General features: G+C 37.0%; 1 protein-coding gene across 6 annotated transcripts in view; it reads right to left on the bottom strand.

Annotated features, from left to right (window-relative positions):
* Window positions 1-22,644, bottom strand: part of PCDH7 (protocadherin 7) — a 469,679-nt gene that overhangs the window by 431,232 nt on the left and 15,803 nt on the right. The gene's annotated exons all lie outside the window — the stretch shown is intronic.

Below are 22,644 nucleotides of genomic sequence, written 5' to 3'. Positions count from 1 at the left end.
AATCCAGGTCTCCTGCATTGTAGGTGGATTCTTTACTAGTTGAACCACAAGGGAAGCCCATTTTGACAAGGGGGTGTATAGAGATTCAGTGTATCTTATGAAAATGTATTTCAGAAGCACATGCATGCATGCTAACTCTAAGTCGCTTCAGTCATGTCCGACTCTTTGTGACACTATGAATGTCTCCTCTGTCCATGAGGATTCACCAGGCAAGAATGCAGGAGTAGGTTGTCATTTCCTTATCCAAGGGATCTTTCTGACCCAGAGGTCAGACCTGCTTCAGAAACACACTCAAATATATTTTGTTGAGAAGTTGCGAAGTCATGCCTGACTCTTTGCAACCCTGTGAACTGAGTCATGCTAGGCTTCTCTGTCCTTCACTATCTCCTAGAGTATGCTCAAATGCATGTCCATTGAGTCAGTGATGCAATCCAATCATCTCATCCTCTTCCACCCTCTTCTCCTCCTGCCCTCTATCTTTCCCAGCATCAAGGTCTTTTTCAATCAGTCACCTCTTCACATCAGGTAGCCAAAGTATTGGAGCTTCAGCTTCAGCATCAATCTTTCCAACGAATATTCAGGGTTGATTTCCTTTATGATTGACTGCTATCCAAAAGTCTCTTAAGAGTCTTCTCCAGCACCACAATTTGAAAGCATCAGTTCTTCAGCACTCAGCCTTCTCTTATGGTCCAACTCCCACATCTGTATACATGACTACTGGAAAAACTATAGGTTTGACTAGATAGACCTTTGTCCACAAAGTGATGTCTCTGCTTTTTAATACGTTGTCTAGTTTTGTCATAGCTTTTCTTCCAAGGAGTGTCTTTTAACGTTCTGCCATTATGTGTAGTGGTTTCTATCGTCAGTAACACTTTGAATAAAATGAAGATTTTATCAGTAAATTTCCTAGTTCAGTTCAGTCGCTCAATCGTGTCCGACTCTTTGCGACCCCATGAACTGCAGCACGCCAGGCCTCCCTGTCCATCACCAACTCCCGGAGTTCACTCAGACTCACGTCCATCGAGTCCGTGATGCCATCCAGCCATCTCATCCTCGGTTGTCCCCTTCTCCTCCTGCCCCCAATCCCTCCCAGCCTCAGGATCTTTTCCAATGATTCAACTCTTCGCATGAGGTGGCCAAAGAACTGGAGTTTCAGCTTTAGCATCATTCCTTCCAAAGAAATCCCAGGGCTGATCTCCTTCAGAATGGACTGGTTGGATCTCCTTGCAGTCCAAGGGACTCTCAGGAGTCTTCTCCAACACCACAGTTAAGCATCAATTCTTTGGTGCTCAGCTTTCTTCACAGTCCAACTCTCACATCCGTACATGACCACAGGAAAAACCATAGCCTTGACTAGATGGACCTTTGTTGGCAAAGTAATGTCTCTGCTTTTTAATAAGCTATCTAGGTTGGTCATAACTTTCCTTCCAAGGAGTAAGCATCTTTTAATTGCATGCCTGCAATTTCCTAGTAGTCAAATATAATTCAAACCTTATTTTAAATTATATTTTTAATTATTTATTTTCTTTATTTATGTGTGCAACGAAGTTACAAGGTATTGGTAACTACTCCTTTGAGAAGAATACTTGGAAGGGGCTACTTTGCAATTTTTAAAAATTCATCACATATATAACAATTTTTATATCTTCATTTTAAATAAGAATGTAAGCAACATGAGAACAACAGAGCCCAACAGAATATAGGTATTTAATAAATATTTGCTGAATGATAACAGAATCAATCTGTTCTCTAACAGAGCCTAAAAATGGTCCTTGCCATGGAAACCAGGCTCAAACTGTCTGAGCCCTGTGCCAAAAATCCAAAATTACATGGCACATGGAACGCCACCTTACATGGTGAGTTCTTGGTAGTCTTCCTAAGGCTTAGGGCCTACTTCAAAAATGTCTCAAGTTTGTTGATATTATATCTTCATACATCAACTGAGAAAAATTTGTAATTTATATGAAAATATACTTTTTATGAGATTTCTCCTAACTTAACAACGTTACCACTCAGAAAATATGCTGTTCACAAATTACAGCAACTGCATATAAACTGAGAGACTTTCATTCTGTTTCTTATCAATAAAAGAGTTGTAAAGGTTATCTCTCTCTTTGCAGTTAAAGATACATGAAGGGAAATGAGATATGTACCAGAAACAAAAAGATTTGGTTCAAAAAGTTAAGAGAAAGGCTTTGACCTTGTCTTTTATAGTGCCCATGATTGTTAATAGTGACTTAAAGAGTTGCCCAGGCATGATGCTGACATTTGTGGTATTTTATCTTCCATACCAATCCACTAATAACTCTTCCGCTTTCATTAATATAATTTCATCAGAGATTCCTGGAATCTAAGCACTTATTTCTTTCAGAACTTCCCAAAATCCATGACACCAAGTTCAAATGCTCCCATTTTGAAGCCTAATATTTTTAACTGGTTTACAGTAACATATCATTTACCAACACCATTGCAAATTGAATTACCATTTATTTAATTAGTAACAGCGTGTGTGGGGTCAAACACCTTTATTCACAAATTTTGTCCCATTTATTCTCAGGCATTTTCACTCCCAAACAAGAATGCTAAAGGGAAGAGAAAAACAAGAGACTGCGTGTAGAAGAATCTGGGTCAAAGTTCCATCACCAACTTCTGTGGCCACCAGTAATCACCAAGATTCACTGAAAGACAAGGACTTAGGAAGGTTTGAAAAAGTGTCAGCAGAAGAAGAGCCCACATCTTCTAATATTTATTTGCATTGTTTACATTGCTCACATTCAGACCAAAAGATAGCTTTGGAGATTCATTATTTTAAGTGAAATATTGAGGCTACTCAACTATAGTGAAATTTTCCTTCAAACTTCAGATTCAAAACTAAAGAGAAGAGACAGCAGGTAGCTGCTGATACCCCTCCACTCCTGGCATTATTCTCTTGGTTTGGAAATGTGTTGTGAGAACAAAAAGATTAATAAATTTTATAGAGGCTAAGAAAAAATGTAGATATTTATATTTGTGCTCTGCTGTGCTTAGTCGTCTTTGCAACCCCATTTAAAGAATATCAAAGAGTATCAAATTTAAGTGCATCCACATAATGTAAGGGCTGACTTCCCTGGTGGCTCACATGGCAAAGAATCCACCTGCAATGCAGGAGACCCAGATTCAATCCCTGAGTTGGGAAGACTCTCTGGAGGAGGAAATGGCATCCCACTTCAGTACTCTTGCCTGAGAATTCCATGGATAGAGGAGCCTCGCAGGCTACATTCTACGGGATCACAGAAAGTTGGACACAACGGAGCAACTGACACTCTCACTTTTACATAAGATAAAACCTGAGTTCCAATTATGTAGCTGACAAACTTTCAAAAAAACTATTTCCAAACTATGATTATTTCACAACTTTCTAAAAGACAATGATACAAGAAATATTTCATAGTGTGCATGTGAGGATTTAAGAAACATTTTTTTTAGTTGAGAAGCAGAAGAGGGACTCCTATTCTCAAAATGTTTCTGAGATCTTTGATCCTCTAACACTTTAATCAGAATAACCCAGCAAAGGACATTTATTAAGTACTATCACGTTTGAACATCCAAATGCCTCTGTAAAATCTTCACTATATTAAGCTCACTCAGAAATAATTGAATTGGTACAGCATCACGTTTAAGATATCTTAAAAGATTTTAAAGACAAAATTCTGATTGGCTCATACTATACAAGGGTATAGAGGTTAGAAATTTTTTTAAAATTGTCACTTTGCACTAGCATTAGCCATACAACTAATGATTCTCAACTACTTTTTGTAGTTCCAGTTCCAATATCTTAGTATGGAGCACAAAATCCTTAGAAACAAGAACTCCACTCATTTTATCACTCACCATTTCCACTCTGTGACAAAGGACACCTCTAAGTATTGCCCTAAATATTTCTATTTCCCTGTCCAGAAAACACCTACTTGACCTTGAAGGTTCTATGAAGGTCACTATCTACATTCCAGGAAAAGTTAGTATGTTTTTTCTCTCCCATACTACTTCATATATATGCAGTCCAAGGGTTTTCAGTTCAGTAGCTCAGTCATGTCCAACTCTTCGTGACGCCATGGACTGCAGCATGCCAGGCTGCCCTGTCCAGGCGCTTGTTCAAACTCATGTCCATTGCATCGGTGATGCCATCCAACTAGCTCATCCTCTGTCGTCCCCTTCTCCTCCCACCTTCAATCTTTCCCAGCATCAGGGTCTTTTCTAAAGAGTCAGTTCTTACATCAGGTGGCCAAAGTATTGGAGGTTCAGCTTCAGCATAAGTCTTTCCAATTAATATCCAGAGTTGACTTTCTTTGGGATTGACTGGTTGGATGTCCTTGCAGTCAAGGGAATCTCAAGAGTTTTCTCCAACACCACAGTTCAAAAAGATCGATTCTTCGGTGCTCAGCTTTCTTTATAGTCCAACTCTCACATCCATAGGTGACTCCTGGAAAAACCATAGCTTTGACTAGATAGACCTATATTGGCAAATGTATCTGCTTTTTAATATGCTGCCTAGGTTGGGCATGGCTTTTTTTTCTAAGGAGCAAGTGTCTTAATTTCATAGCTGCAGTCACCATCTGCAGTGATTAAGAAGTCCCCAAAAATAAACTCTGTCACTGTTTCCATTGTTTCCCCATCTATTTGCCACAAGGTGATGGGACCAGATATCATGATCTTTGTTTTTTGAATGTTGAGTTTTAAGCCATCTTTTTCATTCTCCTCTTTCACTTTCATCAAAAGGCTCTTTAGTTCTTCTTTGCTTTTGCCATAAGTGTGGCATCATCTGCATATCTGAGGTTATTGATATTTCTCCTGGCAATTTTGATTCCAGCTTGTGCTTCATCCAGCCCGGCATTTTGTATGATGTACTCTGGATGTAAGTTAAATAAGCAGGGTGATAATATACAGCCTTGATGTACTCTCTTCCCAATTTGGAACAAGTCTGTTATTCCATGTCCGGTTCTAACTGTTACTTCTTGACCTGCATACAGATTTCTGAGGAGGGAGGTCAGGTGGTCTGGTATTCCCATCTCTAGAAGAATTTTCCAGTTTGTTGTGATCTACATAGTCAAAGACTTTGGCGTAATCAATAAAGCAGAAGTAGATGTTTTTTGGTATTCTTTTCCTTTTTTGATGATCCACTGGATGTTGGCAATTTGATCTCTGGTTCCTCTGCCTTTTCTAAATCTAGCTTGAACATCTGGAATTTCACGGTTCATATACTTTTGAAGCCTGGGCTGGAGAATTTTGAGCATTACTTTGTTAGCATGTGAGCTGATTACAATTGTGCCATAGTCTGAACAATCTTTGCCATTGCCTTTCTTTGGAATTGGAATGAAAGCTGACCTTTTTCAGTCCTGTGGCCACTGCTGAGTTTTTCAGATTTGCTGGCATATTGAGTGCAGCACTTTCACAGCATCATCTCTAAGGATTTGAAATAGCTCAACTGGAATTCCATCACTTCCACTAGCTTTCTTCATAGTGATGCTTCCTAAGGCCAAGTGCTTTAGTGCTTTGTTTATATAGCTGTCTCTCCCACCACATCCAAAGATGCTTCCAGAGTGGGCACCATTTTATGTTCATTTTTTGTGTTTTCTGCACTTGGATCAGTACCTAGCACTCAACATAATTTCAATAACTTGGTAAATTAAATCACTGAGTGAGCACCAACAGACAACATTATACCATTGAACAAAGCACATGAAAATGTTTTAATGTGTTTTAATATGATGAACAAACACAAATTATCTGGGGAAGAATTAATTTACAGAAATGCATTTCTGAATTTTCCTTATCCATATGACCAGGCTCTACACCCAAGATGCCGACCAGTATAGATTGTGTGTTAGTCACTCAGTCGTGTCAGACCCTTTGTGACCCCATGGACTGTAGTCTTCCAGGCTCCTCTGTCCATGGAATTTTCAGGCAAGAATACTACAGTGGGCTGCCATTCCCTTCTCCACAGGATCTTCCCACCCCAGGGATCGAACCCCCAATATAGACTGCATGCCCAGAATCCCTTTCTTTCTGGCTTACAGCCAGGTTTAGTCAGTGGAAACTCTTGACTCAGACTAAAAAGAGAGAGAAGATAAAGGTCAGAATATTTATTCCCTGACTCCTAGTCTCCAAGGCCACTTTGGGCAGCCCTGTCTAAATATCTACCTTTTTCTACTAACTTCTCTCTCTCCTTTTCCCCTGCAGCGTAGAGGTGGGACCCAGTGGGCAGGGTCTCTCTTCCTTGTCACTGCTGACATTTTAAGCATCCTATTTCCATGTCATGAGTAGCTTCCCTGTGCTCTTTATGATGTTTAGCAACATTCCTGGCCTCTATCCAGTAGATATAAATAATCTTTTTAGAGCAATCTACAATTTATAGACTACTTTCACCTATTTAATCTCACTTGAGCTGCATGTCTATAAATAGACATTATTAGAACACTTACATTTACAGATGAGGAAATGAAACTCATAGCAACTAAAAAACATATACTGGGAAAAATCCTATGGAGTGTAATAATAGGTACAAAATGTTTTTATATCAAAGTCATAATTTCATTTCATACTGTAAATATATATTGACTAGATTTCCTTATATTATTATTTGCCTAAATTACAGTTTCATCACCAGGGCCATTGAGTTTCCTATGAAATGCAAAAGTCATGATGGAATTCTCTGGATGTTATATTAAATGTGAGTGATATTGTTAGTCATCTATTATATATGTTTCTAACCCTTAGAAGAAAAATGTTGCAAGTATGTTGTATTGAGAATTGAAATCCTCTTCAAAGATATACTGAACCCCTTCTACAAAAATGCCCACCAGAATTACAATAGGAAAACAGAATAATTCCAGGCATGCTTATGTATTTGATCATTTTACATTAAAGCAAGAAAGATTTAATGCATTTCAGATTTCTAGGGACTGCTTCTATCATTCTACTTCACTTATAGAAAACCCAGTCCTATTGAAACTTTCTCATTCAGCCAAAGAGATACAAACTGCTATCAGACTTTAAGGAACCAAGAGATGTCCGCATATATGTGTCCTGCAAAGTTCAGAAATCAAAGAGGCCGCAGGTAATGTCTCCACTAGGATCTCAGGGAACATTAATTGATGAGAATTGATGAAACTGCATCTTTTCTCCAGGGTCTACATTTCTTTTTTCTTTCTCAGGGGGGGACATTATTTTGGTTCCATAGTCTCCAATGGAAATACATATGAGACTAAACTGAATGCATATCAGTAAGCTATGAATGAATGGCCTTTTCTAAACCGAAGCATAACTTTTCCTCTTTTGATAACTACTAGTCCAATCATAGTATGGGCTTCAGCAATCAAACAAATCATAAGCCATAGCAGTTAGAAAGAGAGGAATTATGTCTAGTGCCAGATATAATTACCTTTTACTGCCCTCAAGATGGCCCTGATATCATGTTATTCCTCTAGTTGCATCAGTGTTAGGCCAAGTCCTAGAGAGTAAAGACACTATCCTTTGTTGAGTTTCTGTTATGTCCTAGGATCCGTGCTCCATTATCCCATTAACCTTCATAATACCACTACTTGGCACACAATGTTATTCTCAAATTACAGATGAGGATATTGAAGACTCAATGAGAAATCAAATTTACCCTGTTTCAAAGCTAATCTCACCTCTTTACTGCCTCTTGTTGATCAAGTCAGTCAGACCCTATCTAACAACAATCATAGTATTTTACTTAATTAGTACTTAATTAGTAAGTTCAATAAATAGTGTGAAAAGTTGCTGCAGTCAGAAATGGTTATTAAAGTTAAGAGTGAATCACTAAATCACATTACATCTCAAAACATTTGACAGCTTTATACATAAGAAGAAATCATTGCCACTTTTTCTATCCTTAAGCTTTTTCAAATACAAAAAGAATTCTTCTGAGGGAAAAGTAAGATACAGAAATAATAATAAAATAATTATTTGGTGATTTCATGGGGAAAAGGCAGACTGGAGACTGCCCAAATAATATTTTGTGGTTTATAAACTGTTTTTATCAAGTTTTTAGAATGTTTGCCTATCAGACCTACAGTGAACAGAATGATTCCCCCCAAGATGTCCACATCCTAATCCCAGGAATTTATGAATATGTTACACTACATAGCACAAGGAATTAAAAATGCAGATGGAATTAGCTTCTAATCAATTGATCATAAAATAAGAATATTTTTCTGTATCATCCAAGTGGGTCTAATGTAACCACAATGTCCTTAAATGACTAAGAGAGAAAAAGAAGACAGCCAGGGTGATATTTGAAAAAGACTCTTTACCAGCCATTGCTGGCTTTGAAGATGGACGAGAGTCAAGAGACAAAGATGCAGGCAGCTTTCAGAAACTGGAAAAGGCAAGAAAATAGATTCCCCTCTTGATCTTTCAAAAAGAAACACACAGCAGCCAATACATTGATAACAGCCTAGGGAGACCCAGTTTTGACTTCTGACCATCAGATATATAAGAAATAAATCATTGTTTAAGTTATTACGTTATTAATAATTGGTTACAAAGGCAATAGAAAACTAATTCAAGACTAAAGTAAGGCCTGTAAGATACCTGGAAAATGGTGATTATTTGCATTAGCCAACATCCCATAGGACGTAAATTAAAGTCTCCTGGTTGTATAGTAGGAGATGTCTCCATTTTCTTAAATATGATTCAGCATTAACTACATAAAGTATATTAAAACATTTTATCATTACACAAATGGTTTTAGCTCACACCTTTTTGAAAACCGTGATATAAACTGCCATGATGGAGAATAATTCAAAAATGCATTAAAAATACTTAAAGTGTTAAGACACATCATGCATCTTGTTCAAATGATTAATTATATTGCTATATTCTGATTCATGAAATAATTCACCATGATATCAGTGATATAAAAGACCTAGTGATAAAAGCAAACTTTATTACTAAATGCTCAAAAGCCCACTGCAACAAAAATCTATCTACGGTTTACTACATTCTACTTAATTAAAAAAAATTGAAAAACAAAACGAAAAGAAAAAAGAATGAGGGAAAAATAAAGAAAATTCTCCTACATTAGCCAGACTTAGACAGTTAAAATAACCATTGCTAGCTGGAATGTTTTAGCATTAAGTTAATTTCTAATTCCTACATACAGGTGCTAGTGATATTAACATATCAAACCACTAACATGCACCAGTGTAAATATACTTTCAATAGAATATCCCAACCTAAGGATAGGCTTAAACTGTTGCCCTGAGAGAATTACACAGAGATTCTGCAAATTCTGTAGAAAGTGAATGGGGTGAATTTCAGGAATAGTTATTGAAAATAAGGCCTCAGGAGACTTGAAAAGTTGGCAACGCAAAAACAAGGAAACAGAGATGCCAAAATATGAAGGGGAAGATTGCAGCCAAGGCTAATGACACAGTGAAGCCCATTCCAGAACATCTAGCCCTCTGCTCTCCTTTCATGTTGCAGGCCTTATACCTGGCATGGTGCAGTCCATGACGTCACAAAGAATCAGAAACAACTGAGTGACTGAACAAGAACAATTAATTTCCAGAAAATCAATTCAGTTGTTCTCCCAAAAAGTAACATTTTCCAATTTTTTTTTTTTTTTTTTTACCATAAGCCTGGACAAGAGCATTTAAAATATGTGACCTTTCTGCATGCTGCTTCTTTTTAATATTTTTCAAAAATAATACAAACAGAATTCCTAATTTAAAAAAATTATCATCTAAATTCAAGTTATTAGCTTCTGTTGTCTCTGGGGGATAAGAGACTTCCAGACCAAAATTTACTCCAGAACCAATACAAAACTGTAAAGTAATCAGCCTCCAATTAAAATAAATAAATTTAAATTTAAAAAAATTACCCCAGAATTTAAAATACAATGTTATCTTATACCTGCATTACTTTGCTAGCTTGTGAGATGAGTGCAATTGTGCTATAATTTGAACACTCTTTAGCATTGCCTTTCTTTGGGATTGGAATGAAAACTGACCTTTTCCAGTCCTGTGGCCACTGCTGAGTTTTTCAGATTTGCTGGCATATTGAGTGCAGCACTTTCACAGCATCATCTTTTAGGATTTGAAATACCTCATCTAGAATTCCATTACCTTTGGAACTAGCTTTGCTCGTAGTGATGCTTCCTAAGGCCCACTGAACTTCACATTCCAGTAAGTCTGGTTCTAGGTGAGTGATCACACCATTGTGGTTATCTGGGTCATGAAAATCTTTTTGTATAGTTTTTCTGTGTATTCTTGCCACCTCTTCTTAACATCTTCTGTTTCTACCATTTTTATCCTTTATTGTGCTCATCTTCACATGAAATGTTCCATTAGTATCTGTAACTTTCTTAAAGAGACCTCTAGTCTTTCCCATTCTATTGTTTTCCTCTATTTCATTGCATTGATCGCTGAGGAAGGCTTTCTTATCTCTTCTTGCTTTTCTTTGGAACTCTGCATTCATATGGGTATACTTTTCCTTTTCTCCTTTGCCTTTCACTTTTCTTCTTTTCTCAGCTATTTGTAAGGCCTCCTCAGACAACCATTTTGCCTTTTTGCACTTCTTTTTCTTGGGGATGGTCTTGATTCCTGCCTCTGTCCAGTGTTCTTGTACAATGTCACAAACCTCCATCCATATTTCTTCAGGCACTCTATCAGATCTAGTCCCTTGAATCTATTTGTCACTTCCACTGTATAATCATAAGGGGTTTGATTTAGGTCATAACTGAATGGGCTACTGGTTTTCCCTACTTTCTTCAATTTAAGTCTGAATTTGGCAATAAGGAGTTCATGATCTGTAGAAAATTCTTAAAGAGATGGGAATACCAAACCACCTGACCTGCCTCCTCAGAAATCTGTATGCAGGTCAAGAAGCAACAATTAGAACTGGACATGGAACAACAGTATGGTTTCAAATCGGGAAAGGAGTATGTCAAGTCTGTATATTGTCACTCTGCTTATTTAACCTATATGCAGAGCACAACATGTGAAATGCCGGGCTGGATGAAGCACAAGCTGGAATCAAGATTGCCAGGAGAAATATCAATAACCTCAGATACACACATGACACCATCCTTGTGGCAGAAAGTGAAGAACTAAACAGCCTCTTGATAAAAGTGAAAAAAGAGAGTGAAAGCATTGGCTTAAAACTCAACATTCAGAAAACTAAGATGGCATGTGGTCTCACCATTTCATGGCAAATAGATGGGGAAACAATGGAAACAATGAGAGACTTTATTTTGGGGGGCTCCAAAATCACTGCAGATGGTGACTGCAGCCATGAAATGAAAAGTTGCTTGTTCCTTGGAAGAAAAGCTATGACCAACATAAATAGCATATCAAAAAGCAGAGACATTTCTTTGCCAACAAAGGCCCATCTAGTCAAATCTGTGGTTTTTCCAGTAGTCATGTCTGGATGTGAGAGTCGGACTATAAAGAAAGCTGAGCACTGAAGAATTGATGCTTTTAAACTGTGGTGTTGGAGAAGACTCTTGACAGTCCCTTGGACTACGAGGAGATCCAACCAGTCTGTACTAAAGGAAATCAGTCCTGAATTCCTGCTGAATTCAGCTGAAGCTGAAACTCCAATACTTTGGCTTCCTGATGCGAATAACTGACTCACTGGAAAAGACCCTGATGCTGGGAAAGATTGAAGGTGGGAGGAAAGGGGGATGACAGAGGGTGAGATGGTTGGATGGTATCACTGATGCGATGGACATGAATTTGAGTAGGCTCCGGGAATTGGTGATGGACTGGGAAGCCTGTCGTGCTGCAGTCCATGGGGTTGCAAAGAGTTGGACACGACTGAGCAACTGAACTGACTTAATGTATATACATATGCTTAGTCGCTAAGTCGTGTTCAACTCTTTGCAACCCTTTGGTCTGTAGCCTGCCAGGCTCTTCTGTCCATCAGATTTCCCAGGCAAGAACACTGGAATGGGTTTCCATTTCCTTCTTCAGGGGATCTTCTGTACCTCCTATGTATACATACATATATATACATACATATATAAGTCTTCCCTCATTGCTCAGTCAGTAAATCAACTGCCTGCAATGCAAGAGACTTGGGTTTGATTCCTGGGTCAGGAAGATCCCCTGGAGAAGGAAATGGCAACCCAATCCAGTATTCTTGCCTGGAGAATTCAATGGACAGAGGAGCCTTGTGGGCTACAGTCCATGGAGTCACAAAGAGTTGGACCTGACTTAGCAACTAAAACTACTATATATATATATATATATAACTAAGAAATTAGACCCTGAGTGGCATTGGCACTAAATAAGGAATATCTTACTCCTTTCTGCCACCTGGACAAAAAACTAAAGATCTATTGTGAAGTGACCCCTTTAAGAGATCAAGGGACCAAGTATGATAGGAGAAAGATCAATTAGGATAGTTTTATCTCCAAATGTTTTCCTCTGTATTCTGGATAATGCCTTATATAAATCCCTTTGTTAGAAAGCTTCACATCAGGGCTTTTTGTTCTTCCAGAATCCTCCATGAATAGAAATATAACCTGGAGAGGCGATATTTCAAAAGCTCTCATCAACCACTCACTTAAGTAGGATTGTCTGGAAGCCAGTTGATAACAAGTACTAGTGTTAATAGAATACAGGAAAGGTGCTCGGCTGAAAAGGAGAACACTAGAAGAAATGGAAAGCATCTAAAGTAATTAGAAATTTAAGAAAAAAATCATTAAGGTTTTTTTTAAGATCTCCCAGGCTATAATGCTTTTGATAATCAAGGTATAAATAAATACAAGGTATGAAGATACAAGATTACATGGCTGTTTTTAGAAAAACACAATTTATGATTCAGATGAATTGTTCTAATTTTCAAAGAAGTTGCCTCAAGAGGGTGTAAACATTCCAGTAATGTTGATTAAAAGCATATAGGACTCCTCTCTTGGAAATCACTTTTCAGCATGTGTCTTTTTTTTTCAGTCTCTTCAATGAATAATAGTTCCCACTTAAAGGTAGTTTGATATGAGAATTCAGACCAAACAGTTACAGTGAGCAAGTTTAGCTTTTGGTCAATGTGACAGATAATAACAAAGCAATGAGGCTAACTGAATTGCTCATGAACTGGTTCTAATTTTAACAATCAAAGAAAAAATCCATTAGAAATGCATAAAGAGCCAACACCTGTTGAAATGTAAAGGAGGATGAGGTTCCAATCCAGCTCTCATAAGAACAGTTAGTGCCTATGTACAACAATGCAAGACTGATGCAGAAGAAAGAAATTAAAGCCATATTATAACTTGTGTGAAGTCATTAACTAGTCCAACCTTCCTAAGAATCAGTTAAGTCCTTCCCAAAATACCTGTAACTCCCATGATAGCCATTACTATACTATATTAAAATGATATCTTTACAAGACTGTCTTTCATGAGACTGTAACCTCCTGTTTTATACACCTACTACCATGAGACATCAATAATTGGGGGTTAGATAGATGAATAAACAACGCTCATTTGGACAGGTAACTTCCGGCAATCTTACTTAACATCCCTCCTCAATTAGGTTGATGGAGACACATCTTAGGCAAACTTTGAGATCTACCTTTATTCTTATTTTTTAGTTATGTGATCGAGTAATATTGGAAACTTGCTGTTAAAAGAGAAAACCCCAAATTTGATAGTCCTTCATAGCTTTCTCAATGCAGCTGGGATCCTGAAAACTTCAAAAACTTTCGGTGTTTAAAATATTCTTATCACTTGGCTGCTTGGTACCTACTGACATCTGACTTCCTCTGAGACAGTGAGAAAACTCAGCCTGCTTGGTGGGAAAAATGAAGCTAGAGCAAGTGTAAAAGCTTACAGAAAGCCACAGGGGAAGAAAAAGAGCAGCACCTCAGACTATCACAAACTGTCTCTGCTGCAGAGGATGCTGCAGGGCTGAGAAACACAGATTGCCTACAGTCTGATGTCCTGCAGAAGACTGCCGAATGCAGAATGCCCACTTTGCTGAAGCCATTATTCCAGCAATCTTCCTCCACGACTTGAAATCTACTGAGAGGATTAATGATCATATTTCTGAAAGCAGCTTTCAAAAATGCCAGCATGCCCCCAAATTTCAATGCTCCCTAAACTGATTTGTTTGGGTGGGGGGTTGCAAAGATAAATGTATGACTGTCTTAAAACTTAATGTCATTTGAGTTTGAGGGAGTATGGACGTATGTGTGTGTGTGTGTGTGTATGTGTGTGTGTGTGTGTGAGAGAGAGAGAGAGACAGAGACAGTGTAGAAATAAGCATGAACATGGGAAGTAGAAGGTACATAGGATTTTATGTTTTATTCTCCAACACTTTGCTTGGGGCTTGATAATTTTTTCAGATGTTTTCAACTATATGTTTGGGGAGGGGGAATGTAGGTAATCATACAAGTACAGAAAGATACAACTTCCTATCTGTATTCCCTTAGTTCTTTTATTTTTTACTATCTTTTGCCTTTGCTGAAAAAGTTCCTCCCCCATCTTTTTTTTTCTTCTTTTTCAATTATTCAGTAAAAAGGCCTAGCAAGAAACCAGCTTAAATGATAAAAAGAAAAAGAAAGAAAGAAAGAAAGAAAGAAGCCAAACATTATTTGGGAACTCTGAACAAAATCCTGCTTTTTTTTTTTTTTTTTAAAATTGAGATTTTCCTCTCTGGTTCTGAACCATATTTTTTTGCACCTTTCTTCAATAAGACATTTCTGTTTTTACTCCAAATGACAAAAGAATACGTCTTCAATTCTCCTCCACAGATGAGTGCTAGGAATAAAATGACAACACCTATTTTTGGTAACAAGTAATTCTTTATTTTTTAAAACTGACTCTTATAGGAAAATATTTAGCTTCAGCTTTGGCATCATTACTTCATTTTTGCCAAATCTCCCTCCTTCCTCCTTGAAGATAGCTTGTGTACTATCATAGAAATGACATTCATCAATATCCAATGTTTCACTGTTTGATTTTTACAGTTTCTTATTTCCCATGGAGTTTTGTATACCTTGGGAAAATGAGATAAAGAAAAACCGAGTGATCTGTTCAACTTCAGAGATCAAGACCAAAATAAACCTTATAAAAGCTGCATCTGCCTCTCAGGAAGGATTGTACTCACTAATGCAGAGGCATATTATATGGGAAAACACATCATGCTTTTAGATGTGAGCATCTGTCTGCATTTCAACATCTTTTTATATGAAATAGATTGTGATGAATAATTTCTTTCTGATACTATTAAATATCAAAACAAAATTCACAGCTCAAGTGGCAGTCCTCTTTTAGTCCTTACTGATGCTAGAGATCAAAAGAGCAGCATGCAGGTCATCTCTGAACATGAGATAGGTTGCACAAGAGTGTACGACACAGTTAATTAAAGGCTAGAAGCGTGGCTGGATTTCCTTTGTTTAGGCTTCATGCAAATCACTCTCATTTTCTTCGCCTGGCACCTCTGTAGCCTGAAATGTAGAACTGAGCATTTCTGATGTAGAAAAATGTATACAGACATACAAAGATTACAGAAATACTGTGTATGGATTGATTTTATATTCACAAGCCATGTCTGTCCTCCCTTCACAATAGGCATATGCTATCCCATTAACCATAATGTGACATAGTGGGGATATCAAGCACTTTAAGTCCCTCAAGGTTCACATTATTTAATGATGAGTAAACAATATGATAGATATTTGAAAGCATAAGCATATAGTAAAGTAAATTCTTCACTGAAGCACTTCTTGGGTGAAACAGAGCAGCTACACAATTGTAACTTACTTGCCATTCGGAGTTTCTGCCCTGTGCTCTGAAAAAATAATTGTTCTTGTTTCACAAAAGAACAATCAAAAAGTCCAAAAATAATAGAGATAAATTCTCAAGAACACATAAGCATGCATTTTTATTACTTTCTTATTGTCAAAGGTAGGTATTCATACTATTATTTCTGGGGACTGAAAACAATTCCCTTCCCTAGGTGGATTAAAATATAAGACACAAACTACAAGGTGTATCCAGGAAACATTTTGCTAGATTGACAACTACATACAATACAGACTGAATTGTGGATTTCATCAGGTCCTTACAATTTGGTTATGCCGAACACATGGCATTCTTTGTCTTTTCTTCTCTTTTCCTTTTTCTGAAAGTGCACCAATATCTACATTGAAGTTTACAGATTCATCACTAATTATCCATCTTCATACACTAAATTTGAATGATCTTTCCAACTCAAACCAAGCTGTTCCATCCTCTACTTTGCTTATACTCTTACAATACACTAATGTTAAAATGTATGTATGATGTTCACACTTATAAGGCCAATGACTGCGCTGCACTATGCTTCGTTGCTCAGTTGTGTCTGAATCTTTTCGACCCCATGGACTCCTCTGTCCTGCCAGGCTCCTCTGTCCATGGGAATTCTCCAGGCAAGAATACTGGAGTGGGTTGCATGCCTCTTCCTGAGAATCTTCACAACCCAGGGATTGAACCAAAGTCTTCTGCATTGCAGGTGAATTCTTTGCCAGCTGAGCTACCAGGGAAGCCCAGGCCTATGACTAACACTGATTAATTTCCAGAGTTCTTTGGCTTTAAATAAGTTGTTTCCAAGTGGGAGTTCAACTTTTAACCACATGGTAAAGAAGTGATCTGCTGGGCTTTGTAAGAATTCATGTGAGGTCTGGCTGAGATTATTAATTGGGTTCTTTACCAGTTAATCATGTTTTCTTCTTATTAGTAGGAAATAACAGCAAGGACGGCAATACTTGTAATACTTATTGTTAAACAAACAAAATTCTACGAATTATTAGATGGAGTATGAAAATAACAGCCTCAAAAATTTGATTAATTCTGAAACTTAAAAACTTTAAATCTTATAAAATGTATACTAAGATCAATCCAGATCACAAGTGTATAGAGACATAGAGCTGAATCCAGAGTTATATTACAAAGATATATATTTTGAGACATCTACCTGTTGAATAAGCAATTAGGAAGACACTGTCATAGCAGAAATGAGTATATCATTATTGTCATAAAGAAGCAATTTCAGATGGGCTTCAATGATACCCCTCTGAATTTTAGGTGATTAAAAATGTCTCCAATTCTGTAAAGAAATTATCCTTCAATTAAAAAATAAATTTAAAATAAAAAAGAAAAAATGTGTCTTATAAAGAAACATATGCGAAGTTTAAATAAGGAAATAGACTGATAAAATGTTTTAAGAGGAAAAAAACTGAAAATGACATAGGTCATATTTTAATCGAATGCTTAATAATCAGCACTAGTTTAAAGAAAGGGCTTCCCCTGATGGCTCAGGGGTAAAGAATCTGACAGCCAAGCAGGAGACTTGTTCCATCCCTGGATCAGGAAGAGTCCTTGGAGAAGGAAACGGCAATCCACTCCAGTATTCTTGCCTGAAAAACTCCATGTACAGAGGAGCCTGGCAGGCTACAGTCAATGGGGATCAAAAAGAGGCAGAGATGACTAAGGGTCTAAACAACAATAACAAACACAAAGTAGGTTTTTAATTCTCTCTAAATAAAATTTTATTCGCATATAAAGGCATTTCCCATCCTAATCAAATGGCAATTTACAAAAATTAATAAATTTGTTTTTTCCTAGTTGTATTAATAACTTACAGAACAGACTATGTGTGAATATTTAATAAAATGAAGAACATTAAAACAAAATAACAAAAAAGGGAAAATATATTTATGAGGTGTTTCTTAAAGAACAGAATGGGTAGAGAGAAAGTGGGAAATGGACTAGTCTAACATCTATCTTCCCATTTGTTGATTTGAACTTTAAGGTTTAAGGTGGTATTATGAAAAAAAAATTGGACTGAGTGATCCAATTTCAAGAACATAGTAAAAGATATTGAAATAGGAAAGTTAAAATATTATTGAAGCCTTTAAGAGAAGTCGGTGGATTCAATTTCATTCTCACAGAACTAGCTGGCTGTAAAATAGATGTGTTCCCTGTACTTGGCATATGCACAGCAGTGGACAGTGTGGCCTCTACAGCCAGACTGCCTGCACTTGAATCTCAGCTCAGACGCTTTGCAAATTGTGGGATGGTGAGCAAGTTACTCAGCTCCCTCTGTGTGTAACTTTCCTCATCTACAGAATGAAGACAATTACAGGTGTTCTTTGTAGGGCTGTTGTACCTATTTAATGAGATAATATATGTAAAATATGGTGACCAGTGTGTGGAACACAGCATGTTGAATAAGTTTAGCTATTATTTTTTTATTTCCCCACTGTAATTGAATCTCCATGGGGGAAGGGATGTTTGTCTATGTTTATTAGTGCCGTTTCTCCAGTGGCTAAAATAGTACCTGCATATAACCACCTAATTGGCATAAGATAAGTATTTTCTCTCTGCAATGTTAACTGTATTACTTTTCTATGTATAGAATATATTTATATGTATATATGCATATACATGGGCTTCCCAGATGGCACTAGGGGTAAAGAACCTGTCTGCCAATGCAAGTAGATATGAGACATAGGTTCGATCCCTGGGTGGGGAAGATGCCCTGGAGGAGGGCAGGGCAACTCACTCCAGTATTCTTGCCAGGAGAATCCCATGGACAGAGAAGCTGGGCAGGCTGCAGTCCATGGGGTCACAAAGCGTAGGACATGACTGAAGTGACTTAGCATGCACATATTCATGCATATACATATCATACATACATATACATACATATATACACAAGTAGTTTCTTATGAAAGGTAAAATACTTTAAAAAAAAGTAAGACTTCTTTGTAATGAAGTAAATTTTAATACTCCTGACCTAATAGCATTTGCACCAGTTTGGAAAAAAAAAGCATTACCATCTTTTGTCCCTAATGCCCTATAGAAATGCCATTTCTGAATATAAAACTGGTCCTTGTGTTCAACGAAAAGCAGATTTAGACATGATTAAAATACATTCAGATTTAGGCTACACTTATTGACATTTCCCTGAATGAAACAACTGTTTAACTTGCTATTTTTAATATTGGGGGTCAAATGTAAAGTTAGCTCAGAAAGTTTGTACTTCTTAGGAAAGATCTATTCAGCTATTATGCTCCATTGCCTAGAAATTCTGACTAAAGGACAGAAAAGAGCTTTCTTTTTCTGACGTTTATGGGTTTATCCTGTGTTATACCTAAAATATCACCATTTCCTACAGCCCAATGGATATATATATATATATATATATATATAGTTCCCAGGCTACTCATTATGTATTTTATCACATGAATTTTTAATTTTATTAAGAAAATGAAAAGGCAAAGTGAGGGAAAAAAAAAACTTGATGTGTCCATGAATTTGTATTGATGTACAGTGTTGCATGCATACATAATAATAGTTTGTGAAGAGTCACTCAGAGCGTGGGATGAGCCTCGGTTACATGTTTGGCAATTTCCAAATGCTAGGGGGAATCAGACTTACTGGCTCTTTGTCAGATCAATTATGCCACTATGCATGAAAATCCACTGAGACTGTCCTTGTAAAGGATTATTAAGCTTATAGTATTGCTGTTTCAACTGACTCCCTCCACCCCTTAACTCCTATTATTTTTTTTGTTTGTTTATTTTTTATTTTTTTAATTTTAAAATCTTTAATTCTTACATGCGTTCCCAAACATGAACCCCCCTTCCACCTCCCTCCCCACAACATCTCTGTGGGTCATCCCCATGCACCAGCCCCAAGCATGCTGTATCCTGCGTCAGACATAGACTGACGATTCAATTCTTACATGATAGTATACATGTTAGAATGCCATTCTCCCAAATCATCCCACCCTCTCCCTCTCCCTCTGAGTCCAAAAGTCCGTTATACACATCTGTGTCTTTTTTCCTGTCTTGCATACAGGGTCGTCCTTGCCATCTTCCTAAATTCCATATATATGTGTTAGTATACTGTATTGGTGTTTTCTTTCTGGCTTACTTCACTCTGTATAATCGGCTCCAGTTTCATCCATCTCATCAGAACTGATTCATTTTTTATTTGAACTTTAAAGCTAATAATATACTAGATATTTTGGACTAAATATTATCATTTATAACATCAATATTATCAAATATAACATCATTTTAAAAAATTCTGTTACATTTGTAATATTTATAACATCATTTTATATATAACAGAATTTATAACATTTATAAATGCTTGTAATACTTAAATATTTATATGTAACAGAATTAAATGTAATTTATAAAATTACATTATAAATTTATAATATTTATAAATTATGTTACATTTGTAATATTTATAACATCAATATTATCAAATATAACATCATCATTTAAAAAATTCTGTTACATTTGTGGAACCATTTTTGGACAATTTTATACAAATATTAATTTTACATAATTACTATACCTGCATGAACTTATATCAGTTGGCAAAATTAAAATAACTAAGATGGTATTTAATATCACCATCCGAGTCACCAGGAAAGCCCCATTTAATATCACAAATCCCTGTAAAACTGAAAACTGCAAAAAGCATTCAATGATGTGCATAAAAAGTTAGATATAATGAGCTAAAAAATGAACTTCAAATTTTATGCACATGCATACCCATTACACGTTCATATCTTTTCACAAAAGCTATAGTGATTTTTCATCAATGCCAAGAACATATCTATAGGGCTGCTTTCGGAAATTGATAGGAAAAAAAGGTTCTTGTAAAATGTAAAGCTTTTAAATGGAAGGTTATTTTAACTTCTTTACTATGAAAGTACAGACTGTATGTGGTGAATGACGAGCTCACGAAGAAACAATGGTCCAGTCCAACGTGTTCTGCTCCAGTCAAGAATACATTCTGGTGATCTGGCAGGACAAGATGAGGGCACGGCCCTTAAGAATACATCCTGTTTTGGAGTGAATTGTGTGCCCCCCGAAATTCACATGTTAAAGACCTGACCAAAATTAGAATCTTTCTGAGGCTAATTTATGGTTAAATGATATCAGAAGGGTTAAGGCCCTAATCTGATAAAACTGGTTTCCTTAGAAGAAGAGAAAGGAACACTAGAGCTCTCTTTCTGTGAATCTGCTGGCACCTTGATCTGGGACTTCTGGCCTCTGGAACTGTGAAAAAACAAATTACCGTGGTTTAAGGCACATAGTCTATGGTATTTTGTTATGGCAGACCTTGTGGACTAACACAGACTCTGTCTTGTAAGACTGCTGTGGACACACAGCAGGTGTTGTGGACTAGAACAAAATGCACACAAAAGCCTAAAATACAGAAGCACATAAAGTAAAATCTATCAGGACTACTGTGCTAATGATAACTCTCAGGTTTGGAGAGAGAATTATTTTGGAGGAGAGTTGACTGCAAGTAGCTGAATGCACCTGCTTTATATAGAGCGGATGGGACCTATGAGGTTCTGTTTTCTTTTCCCCAGTTACATATGTCACAAGGTGCAAATAATGGAACCTGTCTCCTGGAGCTGTTAGGAGAAGTCAGTGTTATAATGTGGTATAGACACCGTTGCAGAGTGACTGACACAGAACTAAAGCTCAATAAATGATCACTCAATGTTAGAGACTGGACATGAGGAATGGAAGAAAAACTTCCAGGAAATACAGAATGGAAGAGCAAAGGACTGTTAAAAAGTAGTAAATTTATTTTAAAAGTATCAAAATGGATACAAACTATTGTGAGTCTTTCTTAAGCTACTTGCTTTGCAGCAATAAACTATTTCTTTTCCCTTTTCCCATTTAGATGTCATAGGCTCTGCAATGACTTTGGACAAAACCCAGTGTCTCCTGGTCTATGGATAGGTACACACCCTAGTTGCACCTTGATCAACATTACTTCAAAGAAATCAACCAGGATAAGAGAACATCAGAGGCTTCAAATAAGTGATTATGACAAAACAAACGAAAAGCACCAAGAAACGGAAATTTAAAAAAAAAAACTTTTCATATAATATTACAGATAGTGAAAATATTCCAAAAGTGCAAATGCACTTTAAGTAGGGCTTAGAGAAATTCATAGATATGGAGAAATACTATCTCAAGTTACAGTAGTGTTTTATATGTCCAAAACAGTTTATGCAACCCTCATAAACCCTGTCATATAATCAGAGCAAGGGTTATTATGTAAAATGACAGAAGATGAGTTTGAGAGGCTTCAGGACTTGAAAGGATTTATACAAGGGCTCACTGGCCAGTCAGTGACACAGTCAGGGCAAAAGGCAGATTTTCCTATCACCTTATCAGGCTACAGTTTTCTATTTTGTCAGAGGCTGTCAAAAACCAAACCAGTAAGCAGAAGTTAGGAATTTCAGGGGCTCTAAACTTCAAGTCTTTTGTAGCCTGACCTACCCTCTGCAGTCAGAATTGAGAAGCGGAAAGTGTTAAAAATTCAGGTTTCTGGGATATCTGTAGGAAAGACCTTTGTTACTGTTCAGTTTCTAAGTCCTGTCTGACTCTTTGTAACCGCATGGACTGTAGCCCCCCAGACTCCTCCTCTGTCCATGGGATTCTCCAGACAAAATACTGGAATGGGTTGCCATTTCCTTCTCCAGGGGATCTTCCCGAGGGATCAAACCTGTGTCTCCTGTTTGGCTGGTTCATTCTCTGTCACCGAGCCACCTGAGAAGCCCTTAGTAAAGACCTGAAGTGAAAGTCAAAGTGTTAGTTGCTCAGTTGTGT

This window comes from Capra hircus, chromosome 6, assembly GCF_001704415.2.
Source record: "Capra hircus breed San Clemente chromosome 6, ASM170441v1, whole genome shotgun sequence".
Taxonomy (NCBI): domain Eukaryota; kingdom Metazoa; phylum Chordata; class Mammalia; order Artiodactyla; family Bovidae; genus Capra; species Capra hircus.
Note: the sequence above shows the minus strand (reverse complement) of the source record. Positions and strands in the feature narration are given on the sequence as shown.